Source organism: Tursiops truncatus, chromosome 16, assembly GCF_011762595.2.
Source record: "Tursiops truncatus isolate mTurTru1 chromosome 16, mTurTru1.mat.Y, whole genome shotgun sequence".
In the NCBI taxonomy this organism is placed as follows: Eukaryota; Metazoa; Chordata; class Mammalia; order Artiodactyla; family Delphinidae; genus Tursiops; species Tursiops truncatus.
This window is the reverse complement of record NC_047049.1, coordinates 7,873,511-7,888,178: the sequence shown is the minus strand read 5'-3', so window position 1 is coordinate 7,888,178 and position 14,668 is coordinate 7,873,511. Positions and strand designations below refer to the sequence as shown.

Below are 14,668 nucleotides of genomic sequence, written 5' to 3'. Positions count from 1 at the left end.
TCAATAACCAGGGTGGGGAGCCCTGGAGAGCCTGGGGCAGCTGTGGGTGTACCCTGGGAAAAGCTTACCCCCCTCACAGTGACCATCTGTCTCCAACAAGGCAGCGCGCCACGGGGTGTGGCCCCTGAACTGAGATTCCCAAGCGTGGTCCCCATCCGACCTGACATTCACCTGGCTGGTAACCCCGGACAAGTCACTGCATCTCTGAACCTGTACCTTGTACGTAAAATATGGAGTCGGGACTACCTCTTTCAGCCCTAACACTCCTGAGTGGATGATTTGCAATTAACTGCTCCCTAATAAAAACCCAGTATCGTCATCTATGATGTCTTCCGGCTGCTAAGAAGCCAACAATTTTGCAGCCAGCACTGAAAAGCGGGTGCAGTACTTGCCTTACGCTAGGCAAAAAAGCTGGACAATTAACCCCCAAACACACAGTGCAGTCTCCTTGTTAGTAGCCCACACCGGTGAGCACACGTTTATCAAGCACCCACGGTGTGCCGGGCACTGTGTTTGTTGAAGCTACAAATATGAAAAATGCACAACCCAGGTCCTCTGTTAACATCCCATCTAACTGCAGAACAAGGGCTCCAAAGGCTCCAGAAGAAAGCCCACACTCAGAATCATAGATCCCTTCCAAGGGCAGCCCCAAAGCCCACCAGCCCCTGAGCATCTGCAGAGCTGGGAAACCAGCGCTGGTTCAAAATGTACCCTAACAATGGAGCCGCCTCATTGACCCATGGGATATCCGACAGCTGAAGGCGGGAGGGCAAATGGGATCCTTTTACTATCCCCTGGGATGGCTCACTCTCCCATAGGGTAACCTGCTCCAGCACCCTCGTGCAACCACCAGATGTATGGATGACACCCAGACAGTGCCCCAGTCTCTCTAAAATGCACAGAACGACCAGCGGCAGGGTGAACGAGAGGCTGCCACTATGTTCACTTTGCACGGTCATCCAGCAATCTCAATGGGCACGAGATTCTAAAGGTCTTTGTGACACAACCGACAACTTTCTTTTTCTGAAAGCAAACGGGAGGAGAAACTATTTCTAACCACTCATTTTATTATTTCCAGTAGTAACTGTAATGTAAATTGGTGCTGGATTTAGGTACTTGATCTTCCACTCAAGCCTGTACACCTACGGCGGTGGTTTTCCATTAGAGTAGAACCTACTTGAGACAAGCTTACCAGGTTGCTGTGAAACCCACCCACCTACATGGCTCTCGGCAAGAAAGCAAGGACAGTCCTATAACGTAAAGCACGTCAAGGAAGCAATGTGCAGTCTGTTTGAAGACATTTGAAATTAGAAATGAAATATCACTCTCTGTGCAGACGAGGATGTATACTTCGAAACACGGGCCCAGTTTAGGGTTTTAAGTGACTCCAGGGACGGTGAAAAGAGAAGGTGACAAATGTTGATCCAGCCCCTGCCACGCACTGAAGCACCACGCAAGGTCCTTTCTTGATGGCAACCCTCTGAGGTCAGCACTGCGACCCCCAAGTTAAATGCAGGAAACTGAGGCACCACAGGGTTAAAAACGTCCCCGGAACCCCATGGCCAGCCAGTGGCAGAACCAAACTCCAACCACAGGTCTGTTTTGGCTGCAAAGCCTACGATCCTTCCCCATACCACACCATTATGTAAGATGGCAGCTCCGGGGGAAACCTGCTCAGAACTCGAGGCTCAAAGAGCAGCAAGGTCAGCTTTCACCCAGCCCACCGGCCACCCTGTCTCCCAGGCAAGGAGGTGTGGCTGGAGCTGGGGACTGTCCGATTGGACTGTCAGCTCTACAAGGACAGGGTCAGTGATGCTCAGCCTGAAATCAAATCAGTGTAGGTACTAGATTTCCTTGTACATCAACCATGCCTGGCACGGGGGCGGGTGCTCCCTGAATAGTTCTTAAATTAATGAGCGAAGGAGCAAACTCTTGGCAGAAATCCAGGACGGGGCTCTTGCCACTTAGTGACAACAATAAAAGTGACATGAGCTACATTTATTGAAGGCCTTCTGGTGTCCAGACACCAGGCTGGGATTTATATGCAGAATCCTGTCTATACTTCATGATAATCTAAAGGAAAGCCCAATTAGTACTCCCATTTTACGGATGAATTTAATTCTATACACCTCCTCCCCGCCGCCCCCATGACTCAGAGTATAGGACAGAGAGCGGGCCTGGGGATCAAAAGACCTGGGTGGACCACCTGCCACACCTACTAACCAGCCATGTGACCATAAGCAAACCCCAGCACCGCTTAGACCCTCATCCTCGTTTTCTCAAAGTACGACAGAGTCCAGTGATCTCAGGAACACAGGTATCTGATAAATTCTCTTATTATTCTTTTTGCACACTTTCAAGGATTCAAACATCTGCAACAAAAAACCTTAACTACTGCGGGGGGGGGGGGGGGGGGAAGTCACACATTTTCAGACTAGTGTGTCCTTTTGGCTCTTGTGTAACTAGACCACAAAGATGAGGGGTAGATTCTAGCTGCCTTCCAACAATTCTTCCTTAACAAACAGGAAAATGAATGAAAAGGAGAAGTGGTTCTAAGTATAATGCAGAGACTAAGTATTAGGGCCAAAAGGAGCAAGGGGCTCTGCCCCCCCTCACTTGGGTGCCCAGAACCCTCTCACCTGCTTTGATGTGACGTCAGGAAGAGTGAGGAGGCTGCCAAACATCGGAAGATGACCAATCCAAATGTCCTTCAGGACGGGCGGAGGAGACAGGTCTTGCCCAGACACGGAGCTCACTGTTCAAAACCAACTGCGAATAATGATTTCGCAGCTGTACGAGGGACCTACAATGAATACATTAGAGGCGGCACAATGAATGGGGAGCAGCTGCACACTCCCCACCAGATGGCCTTGCTGATCTGAATAGTTTTAAACATTGTTTTATTTCCAAAGATAAGCAAAATAAGAATCTGGTTAACCCTTGAACAAGAAGAACCGCCTGAAAACACTTCTTTGGAATTTATGTCTTTTGGATGGAAAAAGTGAGCCATCTGACTGAACTGCAGTGTCCCCTGGAGGGTTATAGAACAAGGTGAGGGTAACATGGGATTTCTCCAGGACATCCACTGTCTACCCACAGACAGGTCTAGCTCTCACGAGGTGTGGCAAGAGGCAAGGACAGCAACTCCAGCACCGACACCAGCTTGGGTGTGTAGACCCCAGGGCTGTGGGGAGGTGTGTGCCAGGCCCCCAGGGCTGTGCAGAGGTACTCCAGGAAGCTACAAGACAGTTTGAAGCTTCCACCTTTAAAATATTTAAGCATTTGAAACATTGTTTTTAAATTGTTATGCTCAGATACAGAACTAAGATACAGAACTAAGTGACACAAAATCTACAATGTTGCAGCTTACTTAGGTGTATGCAAGCTGCTTGCCGGCAGCCTAGGGCACTCCAGTGAGAATTCATTATCTTCTGCCTTCAGGGTCTCCTGGAGGTGAGTTTGAGAAGCACTGATACAGGGCCGGGGCGGGGAGAACTAACAAGAACTGAACACTTGTTCCACGGCAGGCACTATGCTGCCTCTCATCTACCCCGACTTTGAGGCGATGCTAAAAGTAGATGCAATTGCTCCATTTTGCAGGTAAGAAAACTGAGGCTCTGGGCAGCAAAGTGGCTTGTCCTAAATCACACAGCAAGTAAGTGGCAGATCTGGATTCAGACACAAGCTGAGGGACTTCCCTGGTGGCACAGTGGTTAAGAATCCGCCAGCCAATGCAGGGGACATGGGTTCGAGCCCTGGTCCAGGAAGATCTCACATGCCGTGGAGCAACTAAGCCTGTGCGCCACAACTACTGAGCCTGCGCGCCTAGAGCCCGTGCTCTGCAACGAGAAGCTACCACAATGAGAAGCCTGTGCACTGCAAGAGTAGCCCCGCTTGCCACAACTAGAGAAAGCCCACGCGCAGCAACAAAGACCCAACACAACCAAAAATAAATAAATAAATAAATAAATTTAGAAAAATAACACAACCTGAAGCCCAAACTGCCCCTCCCCGCAGGGAGGGTGGGACCCACATGCACATTACAGTTTCCAATCACTCTGCTTCCAACTTTACTTACATAGTGTATTACTTTTATAACCACGAAGATGAGAAAGATGAAACAATGATAATAAATACTGACAAACAGGAATGGCAAATAGAAAACGGGCTGGTCAGTGCCTTGTGACCACCTAGAGGGGTGGGATAGGGACGGTGGGAGGGAGACGCAAGAGGAAGGGGATATGGGGATATATGTATATGTATAGCTGATTCAGTTTGTTATATAGCAGAAACTAACACAACAATGCAAAGCAATTATAGTCCAATAAAGATGTTAAAAAAAAAAAGAAAGCTAAAGAAAAGAAAATGGGCTGGGCCAAGCTCCCCAGGACACGAGTTCCCATCTCTGAACCTCAGTTTCCTCATCTGTTGAAAATGGGTGCACTCTTGCCTCTCTCTGCAGATCAGGTGGCACAAGGGGTGACAATGAGGCTGCAGGGCTATACGAGGCAAGGTGTCATGGCACGGAAGGGGTCTATGCAAACTGCCAAATGGCAAGTTACATCCAAGCCCCACTTTATCCCCTCACTTCTCAAGTTATCTCTGCATTAATATCCCCCCCACCGGATATACTATAATGCTTGACTGTTGTAAAAAAAAATCCAGTTCCCATCGAACTAAGAATGACATGCCTGGGAGTGAGTCCAGGAGGGACATCTCCCTTGCCCTCTCTGCCACAGCCATGAAAATCCTGGAGCCGACCACAGAATTCCCCAGAGTGGGCATCCATGTCTATAAACATGCACATTCCAAAAGAGTACCAAGGGACAACACGCAAAAAGGACAGTGGGACCCTAGACGACAATTTCTCATGACTGACTGTTCGCTGAGGCCAAATGAGCCTCTAAATTTTTGACACAGGATCCTGCTTCACACGGCCACACAGGGTGGGAATGGGCACGTTGCCCCCATGGAAAGAGAAGCGCGGTGGTAGGGACCAAAGATGAAAGTCCATACCCCAGAAGTATGTGAACACACACACACACACACACACACACACACCCCTGCCCATCTGGTTGCTGTGTGCCCTTGTGCAGACCACATTACACTTCTGTGCCTCAGTTTGCTCATCTGTCTAATGGAGACAACGTGGTGCTACCTACCGCCAGGGAGCTGTGCGGATCAAACGGGATGGCCCGTGCAAAACGCCTCTACAGTGCTGCCAACACCAACCCCCAACCCTAAACTCCATAAACAGCAAGAACCACCACCACCTCCCCCATTTCTCTTCCTTCTGTCCCTCCCATCTCTGCAGACAGGATCTCAGCCCCGCAGTACGGACTCTCACCCGGGGCACGAAGACCCAGCCAAGGCTGGATGCAAAATAGGAAGAAGGAAAGTTGCAAAGGCTGTGTGTCAGCAACGTCTGATCGAGACTGACTGAAATAGGCCCTGTTCTGCAGTGACACGGCGACAAACACGCTGGTCCCACCAGGACACCCGGAGCCAAGAACTAGATTTGGGATGCAAGGAAAGACCCAGAGAAAAAAATAATTTAAAAAATGGTTGTTTTAGCCAATATTTTATAACTATAAATGGAACATAACCTTTTAAAAAAAGGTAAATGGCAACCAACATATATGCAGTCGTACCAGTTAAAATAATTGCAAAATAAAACTCCTTAGTATTCAATAAATAAATCATTTAAAATGGTAGTTTCAAACTCTCCTTCTAATAACTTCCTTGACACTTTTAGAAAAGAGACCCAGTTTCTGATAACCCCACTCAAATCTGAAATCCAGATTCCCAACCTCTGTAGAATAAATAGATCAAGTAAGTATTTATTTACAGACATATCACCCAAGACGCTAAACACAGATCAGTCTGTCGAAAAGGAGTTCTTTTCTCTTCTCCATTAAGTAGAGGCGTTCAAAGTGTTTGGTGGGGTATGATTTCTTTCAAAAAACATCTCTCCAAGTTTTGATACTTGAAGCTGGAGAGGTGGACATTCAATAAACATTATAACAAAGGCATGCTCTCCAAGAATAACCATGTTTCCCTGGAGTCCGTTAAGATGCTGCTTCAACAGAGCCCTCCACAGCTGCCCTGCTGATGGAGAGGACTAGCCTCCTTCTGCAACGAGGTAAAGCAGAGTGGGGACAGGAGAGCAAGCAATACTCGGTATAAAAGCAGACACCTGGGCTGCACGAGCTGCCCTGCGAACTCAGTGCTACGTAAACAAGTAACCTCTTGGAATTAACCCCGGAAGAGCGGAATCTTTTCCAGAAAGATCTGGAAAGCGTTCAGGCCTCATTCCGAAGGTTGGGACTTGTTTGCAGAGAGCAGACTTCTTCCTGGGCTAAAAAAGTCTCAAATTTTTAAAAACGGCCAAAAAAAAAAAATCCCCGTAGCTGATTTTCTGTCAAGAACTGCTCTGGTTGGTTCAGATAAATATTTGGCCAAAGCACATAGATGTTCAGACCTAGAGTCAGCTCAGAGTCGATAAGAACTTCTCCCGACACAATCCGAGTGCCCACGTGATGACATGCCCATCCTTCCCGGGCCCAGCAGAGGCCATGGAGCCGCCAAACGAGCACTGGACGTGGTGTCCACGGGGACACACGGCGAGCAGAGCAGAAACACGCCTGACTCGATGGCTCTTACACCACAAGGTCCTGAAACAGCTGCCCGGCTAGGTGACCTTGGGCCGGCCGCCTCACCTGCAGGCCACCTAAACTCCGAGCCCCAGTCAGCTGCCTCGCTGTGAATGGGGACATTCACCACCCAAGGAAAGAAGTGGGACTGGGCCCCGCACGGGTGCTCCCTCTGCTCCTCCGGCTATTGTTATCCCACCGCCTCTGTTTCTGTCTGTCTCCATCTGCATCCCCCAGCCTCCCTGGATGGCCACCATCACCACCAACACTGGTCTGCTTGACCTATGAACTCCCGCTCCCCGTTCCGATGTCAGTCAAGCTCCCCCCTCCCCAGCCCCCAGACCAAGTCAGCCCCTGCCCTCAATCGCCAAACCCCTTCTACTTCTCATCTTCATGTGTGCTTACTGGGCTGATATCTGCCTTGACCACTGGGCTATAAGCTCCATGAAGGCAAGAGTGTCTCTTCTGTTGACTTTAATAAATATTTCCTAAAAAAGGAAATTAGAAAGGCAGGCAGGAAACAGGTAACACTTACACAAATATAGCACAGTCATAAACAGAGAATTCCCAATGATGGGAAAGGCGGGGGGGGGGGGGTCATGTTCAAAACAGGACTTTAAATTCTGCAGGTTTTTGAAGTCCGCCTCTCTAGAATTAGTCCCTATGGCACTGAAAACCCATTTCCTGGTATCTCTCGAGCCTGCAGCTGGCACTGGTTTCCATGGTGGGACTGTCTGGTGGGCTGGCCCCGGGCTCTGACACCCACAGAGCTGCCTCCACCCGCCCCCGGTTCTGCTAGAGCAGAAGCAAGGGCCTCCAAGGGCCCGGAACGGGATCTCACTCCCCCAAACCACAAGTGTACCTCCCTGCCTTTCTAAATTAGCTTTCATCCACAAGAAAACATCAAAATGCTATGTCTTAGCAAATTACATGATTCTTATCTGTGGCAGGATGTTTTGTGTTTTTTCCTTTTTTTTTTTTTCCATTTTGTTTTGTTTTTACTCATTTTCAGTTCTTATAACCCCTTCGGGCAAATTTCTGAACGCGCTCAGTCTACCCGCTTCTCAGCACATGCCACAAAACCCCAGGACTGAGCTCAGAATAAAAGGAAGAAAAAAAAAAAATTCCCTCCTCCTTTTGGATCATTTTCATTCCTTTCCTGTAAAGGAAATCTGGAAATGTTTCAAAAACATCAAGTACTCAGAATCGACTAAAAATCCAAATTACCTTTCTCCCTTCTTTTTTCCTTTTCTTTTTTTTTTTTTTTTTTTTTGTCTCCTCAGGTACTTTCCCCCCATCTATATTTAAAAGAGATAAAAATACCAATTACTATGTAATTAAATGAGTTCTTCATTAACTTGAAGGATTTACTGGTTTTTATGGGTGGGAGAAACCAGATTTTTAGGTTAAAATAATTATTCATGGCATTACAGAGTTCCAGGGCTGGAAAAGTTTAAGTGTCAACCAGTTCTGTTCCAGCAGGTTAGGACGGACGCTTCCGGAGCCTCTTTAGTGAACCCTCAATAGGTCTGTCACTGCTTCTGCCTCTGTTTCCAGCCCTCACCCACTCCTCCTCCTATGAAATTGGCTGCAAGAAACAAGTTTACGTTCTCACAAAGCAATCTGGGCTGACTTTTTTTTTCTGAGTGTTCTTACCCTGGGATTATTTTCACTTTCTGATGACAAAACAGTTTATAACATTGCTGGACCGTCTTTGGTTAACTCAGTTCTTCTGAGGTTTTCACACCCTTTTTTGCAGTTGTAAAACCTTGAGCAGAAATGAATGATTATGAACAGACTCCAAAGATGCTTTTCCCTATGAATGGCCGGTAGCATTCACTTTACAATGGAAAGGAGATGGAGGCATTTCAACTTGGGGAGGAGGGGGCACGCCTACCTGGACTGCCAATCACCTCCCTCCCAGAGGGGTGGGTCGACACACTGGCAGCTCCTTCTCAGGGCTGCCGCTCCCGGGTCCCCTTCTGGTCCCCTCACAGCTTTCTGGGACCAGGCAGGGCCTTTTGGTGACAGCAGGATTGTGTGAGCACGTACCAGGGGTTCAACCTCCTCTTGCCCCATTCATCCCCACTCTCACTCAGATCTGACCCAAAAGGTGGCTTGTAGCCAGAGCAGAGGAGCTGTCTGCACATCCCAGAGTAACTGGCTGGGCTTCTCAAAGCATCAGTGGGTATGCAGACCCCACTCCCTAGTGATGTGACAACAGCACTCCACACGTCACGTTCTGCACTTATTCCGGGGATACGATCACGTGTCAGGACTCTTGCAAGCAGCATTCTTGAAGTCTCTTTAAAATTCTCTTTGGTGATCTCAAAGAAGAAATTAGGAAAAAAATGTCAAAGGTAGCGTGAAGCTCTTAGATATTTATCTTCTTTGGATATTTCTGGCCGGTAATTTACATTCACATCATTCAGTGAAACCACTGGCATCTTCAGACTTGTCCTGACCCATCTGTTCAGTCATCAGTGCTGGGCCTTGAGGAGGGATGAAAGAAAGGGCAGAGTTCCCTCCTGCCCTCTTAAGACCTGCAATCCAGTTAGGCATAGAAGCCACCAGAACAGAACCTCAGAACCAAAGCCAGGCCCCTGAGAGATCATCTTTTTAAAAGTCTTCATTTCCCAGGTAAGGAAAGGTCAGGGAACCTGCCCCAAATCAAGCTGACTTTTAACAAACAGGGCATTTGCAGGAGATTATATGTTGGGCAATTAAACTTATAACTGGAAGCCTAATTCATCAACTACTTTGGGCAAACAAAGCTAGAAATATAAGGTAATATCGTTTCCCCAAGTAGAGCTGGGTTTTCAAATTTCATAAAAGGTTGTGTCCAAACATGTAAAATGAAAATGACGTATGGAGGCAATTATCCAGTTACTTAACGTCAAAACTCCCAGAACCTTTGCCTCAATTAGTGAAATAACTGAGGCCAAAAAATGAGCATATGGCTAATTCCAGGAATAGCTGCCTCCAGACCTCACCTTCCCTGGGGGTCAGAGGCAGAGCCCAGGCAGTGGTGGAGGCTAGTTGCCACTCGTGAGCAGTTCCTGGGGAGCAGGCTGGTGGCTACGAGCACGGGGGGCATCCAGGTGGCCAGGGTCCTCATCCCGGCTCCACGGCCTGACCCCAAGCACACTCCAGTTCCCCATCTGATAAAACAGGATGATGATGATAATGTCTAGCCTAACAGAACTGTGGGAAGGGCTGCGATGATGCATGGAAAGCGCTGAGCAGGAAGCCTGGTACCCCGTAGGTGCTCACTATTATTCCTATTACCACCTGCTTTGAGGGTCTGTGTTTAGTGAACATGTCGGTATGTCTTTGGTCTGGTCTGTGTCACACAGTTGCATGTTTCATGCTGGCCTCTTCTAGAATGCCAGCTCGCTGAAAGGTATCAGAAACGAGTTACTTTGTTGTCTGTTGCAACAACTGATCCTTCATATTCTAATCTAGAAAAAGAAGATCAAAGCACATACATTTTAATGTCTGCTAAGCCCGTTGAAAAAGAATTGCTTCGCTTTTACTAAAAATTCTGCTTTCATATCACCTGCCTTGATAGCCTTACTCTTAAATACAAAAAAAAATAAAATCAGAAAGAGAAAACAGTTATTCTTTTAAAAAGACCTTATCTTGTGAATAACTGCAAAGCATTCGCAAGAAACATAAATTCCATTTAATAAGAAACATAAATTCAATTCCATTCTAATAAGAAACATAAATTCAAACAATAAAAACAGGATCATTTTTATTTTAAATGTTAGGTCTGATGGTATTTGGGGCCCCAAGCCCACAAGGATGGCAGAGCAAGGAGATAACGCAAGCTAGGAAGAAAGTGTCTGAACAGGTCTGAACACGTCCCTCTCTGGGCCAAGCCGCGGGCAGATGTGAGTAGACACGACCAGTCAGGGTGGGGACTCTGCCTCTCAGCGGTGAGAAGATGTCCCTTGTCCCTGCATCCAGCTCAGCATCGTGCCCCACAGGCCCCTCCCATGGAGGCAGTGAGTTTGAAATTCGGGCTCCCCGGGGCAAAGGTGCAAACTCCCCAAACCAACACTTCACTTGCTTCCCCACATCCCATGGTACTCCTACATACATGGAGAACTGGGTTCAACCGAATCCTGCAAGTTCAGCTCTAGCACAGATCAAGGCCACACAAACCATAAATACAGCCAAGAAATGCAACAGTCTTGTGAAGTTCAAGTTCATCCCTGCAGTCTTCAGACACCATCTGTGGTGCAGAGGGTGTGACCTTGCAGGAGTCACGAGGGCTGGTCCTCGGGAGTTGGGCGGGGGAGTCTCTGGCAAGCTGAAGGGTGCCCCACCTCACACTGTGATGGAAGCAGAAACGCAAACAAGCAGGGTGCAGGACCTGCGGCCGGGGTGGGGGGGGGGCGCTGAGAGGGCGGGGGAGCCGGGTATTTCCCCAGAGACCAATAGGACCGCACGACTCATGAGTTTACGGCTTCAGGTTGTAGAAATTTGAGTCACTGCCTTTGAACACGTGAGGCAGAGCAGAGGACCAATACACCAAGACCAGCGTCCTGGCACGAGCTCCCACCAAGGGACACCTGAGCACAGAGGCCAGCCTGAGGCCCTCCCCAGCCCACCAGCTCATCCCTGCCTAACCAGACCCCATCCTCCCCGCTGAGGGGCACAGATTTCTCTCTCTCGGTCTTGACTTTGACATTTCCTGTTTCCCTAGGGTCTGATCAACCAGGATTTATGCATGAGGTCGCATTAAGTGTGGGCTATAACGATTATGAAGAAGTCACCCCAAGATGGGCGTTCCCCGCATCTAAGCTCCGGCTGTACCCCCGTCAGCCGTTGGACTCTGGCCACGTGGCCCCACCTGTTTCCAGGGACCACATGAAAATACTGGTGTCTCCAGGGTGCTGTCAGAGCAAATGGCAGACCACGGTGGAGGGAGGGCTTGCTAGAAAGGAGAGGTCTGTACAGACAGGGAGAGTTCTCTTTTCTCTGCATAAAAGTTACGGTGTCAACCAATAAACAGTTTTTAAAGGAGAAGAAGACCCTGCACTTGGAGTTTTAGACTAAACACAAGGTAGATCCGAAGTTCCTAACCACCTCCACATCCCGCGCCCATCCACTGAGGCACACTCCAATCCCCTGACCCCTAAAGACCATATTTTTTTTTTCTTTTTTTGTTGCGGTACGCGGGCCTCTCACTGCTGTAGGCTCTCCTGTTGCAGAGCACAGGCTCCGGACGCGCAGGCCCAGCGGCCATGGCTCACGGGCCCAGCCACTCTGCGGCATGTGGGATCCTCCCGGACCGGGGCACGAACCCGTGTCCCCTGCACCGGCAGGCGGACTCTCAACCACTGAGCCACCAGGGAAGCCCCCCCTAAAGACCATATTTGACCCTCAGATGAAGACAGTACGGTCCAAGTTAACCCAGTCAACAAAGTTCATTCAACCCCTACTATGTGCCGGGCCCCAGTGCAGAGCCAGGGACACGGCAGTGAACTGAACAAGGCCATGCCCAGCGGAGCCTGCAGGCCAGTGGTAGAAGCATCTGGAATCCCACGAAGAAGACAAATGTCAGATGGGCTGAGTTCCAGGGGTGAATACGAGCTGCTGACAGAATAATGTGCTCACCTCCGCATCACCACCCACCACACTTCCACGGGACTCCCTCCGGGAACTCCCACTGTCCCCCAGAAATGGGGGTGGGGCGAGGAGGGAGGCAGAAATGAAATCGGATTCACTTTCTGGACCACATTTCTGTAGCTTAGAGTTTGGAGGGGCTCTCCATCCCGCTGGAGTAGAGATTTAGGTTAAATTTAATTTAAAAGTCAAGGCAAACTTCTCAGCTTGGCTCGTGGCTGGTCGTGGCCCATCCAGCGTGACGGCATTGCAGGTGGGCTCATTCATGTGCTAAGACTTCCTTCCTAGTCAGGAGCACCAGAGCAGATGCTCACTTCTAAAGGCACCACCAGAGAGAAGTGGCAGGAAGGACAGAGCCCCCGGACAGCTCCCCCTCTTGCTGGACAAGGCACCCTTGAGGCCAGGGGTGTCATCAACCCGAAACCCCACACCCAGATGAGCGAAACAGTGGGGGGACAGGAGGGGCGTCGCTCATCGTCTCCTGTTCCCTGGCCCTCCGGCTCAAATCCCAGGAGGGAAGGGGAGAATGCCCAGAGCAGCGGTGCCCAAGAAAGAGAACATGAGCCTCACACCCAAGTGTAAAGGTTCCATATGAAGTTCATTTCCATATATTTTATTCAACCCAATATATCCAAAATAGTATCATTTCAACGTGTATACAGTATAACAGTTATTAATGATGTAGTTTACATTATTTTTTAACATCTTTATTGGAGTATAATTGCTTTACGATGGTGTGTTAGTTTCTGCTGTGTAACAAAGTGAATCAGCTATACATATACCTATATCCCCATATCTCCTCCCTCTTGCGTCTCCCTCCCACCCTCCCTATCCCACCTCTCTAGGTGGACACAAAGCACCGAGCTGATCTCCCTGTGCTATGCAGCTTACATTATTCTTTTTCATGCTAAGTCTTCAAAATGCAGTGTGTACTTTCTTTTTTTATTTATCTATCTGTTTATTTATTTATTTATTTTTGGCTGTGTTGGGTCTTCGTTGCTGCACACGGGCTTTCTCTAGTTGCAGCGAGCGAGGGTTACTCTTTGTCGCGGTGTGCCGGCTTCTCATTGTGGTGGCTTCAGTAGTTGTGGCATGCCGGCTCAGTAGTTGGGGCTTGTGGGCTCTAGAGCACAGGCTCGGTAGTTGTGGCGCACGGGCTTAGTTGCTCCGCAGCATGTGGGAACTTCCCGGACCAGGGCTTGAACCCGTGTCCCCTGCATTGACAGGTGGATTCTTAACCACTGTGCCACCAGGGAAGTCCTGTACTTTCTCCTTATAGCACATCTCAACTTGGATGCTAAATTTTCATTGGAAGTACTTGATCTGTATACAGATTTTATAAAATTTACAGTTGAAAATGGAGAGGTACATGCCCAAGATGCTCCAAACATTCTTAAAGGTCTTCCAATAACTGAACTGCGTATATGTTTTTAAATTTAAATTAACTAAAAGTAAATGCAATTCAAAATTTCGGTTCCTCGGTGGAATCGAAACTAGTCACATTTCAAGTGCCCACTGGCCACATGTGGCTCATGTTACCAGCCCAGGCAGCATGGATACGGAGTATCTCCACTGTCCCAGAAATTTCTACTGCTCAGGACAGGGAGCTTCTTGAGGGTGAGGTCTGTTTCTTACTTCCTTCATTCCTCTCCTTACCTGGCCTCCCAACAAAAGGCACTGGGAAATCGCTGTTTCCCAAAATTGATGTAAGACTCCTAGGGTACTAGATAAAACACAGCTTCTGCAAGAGGGAGGAGACATGGGGACATAGGTGTATGTACAGCTGGTTCACTTTGTTATAAAGCAGAAACTAACACACCATTGTAAAGCAATTATACTCCAATAAAGATGTTTAAAAAAAAACCCAAAACAACACAGCTTCTACCCCTGCCCCAGATCTTCAGAATCTACTGCAGGCAGGGGGAGGTAGATGGGCAATCACCCCAGGTGACTTTTAAGCCTCAAGCCAATGGCCACAGATTTTCCTTCTTTCCAATACTCCCTTATCCAGCCACGGCCACTGTGTGAGTCGGGAATCTGATGGAGCCAGGGCAGCCCATACACCTTGGAACTCAGCCAGGGCTGGCCCTGCACTCAGGGACAGAGTCTTTTCTCCTTGAGTTTCCTGTGCGTATCAGGGACACCAACATGCCTGTGCCCATAGCTCTTGTCAACACACAGGGACGCTCAGGAAATGTCAGCTGCCTCTTCTCACTGCTCTGGAGCCCCAGTCAGCCTGAACATCAGCCTTGGGGGAAGGAAAAGCTCTTTCCCCACCTTGAACGTGGGGTGGGAAAATCTGGCCGGTCAGGCTACACGAAAGGAGGGAGTGTGCAGAACCAGTTGGTTCTGGGACTGGATTGATTTGCAAATAAAAT

The 14,668-nt window shown here is 48.6% G+C and overlaps 1 protein-coding gene across 15 annotated transcripts in view; it reads right to left on the bottom strand.

The window, feature by feature from the left end:
- CHST15 (carbohydrate sulfotransferase 15) overlaps positions 1-14,668 on the bottom strand; it is a 99,856-nt gene that overhangs the window by 64,222 nt on the left and 20,966 nt on the right. For 6 of the 15 annotated variants that reach the window (XM_073793828.1, XM_019940199.3, XM_073793829.1 and 3 more), the window contains one exon: positions 2,640-2,803. The exons of 6 other annotated variants lie outside the window; for them this stretch is intronic. The gene's annotated coding sequence lies outside the window, so the exon portion shown is untranslated. Of the gene's footprint in view, positions 1-2,639; positions 2,804-7,880; positions 10,111-14,668 lie in introns of those variants that run through there. 3 more of the 15 variants (XR_012326859.1, XR_012326860.1, XM_073793826.1) reach the window with 1 other exon arrangement.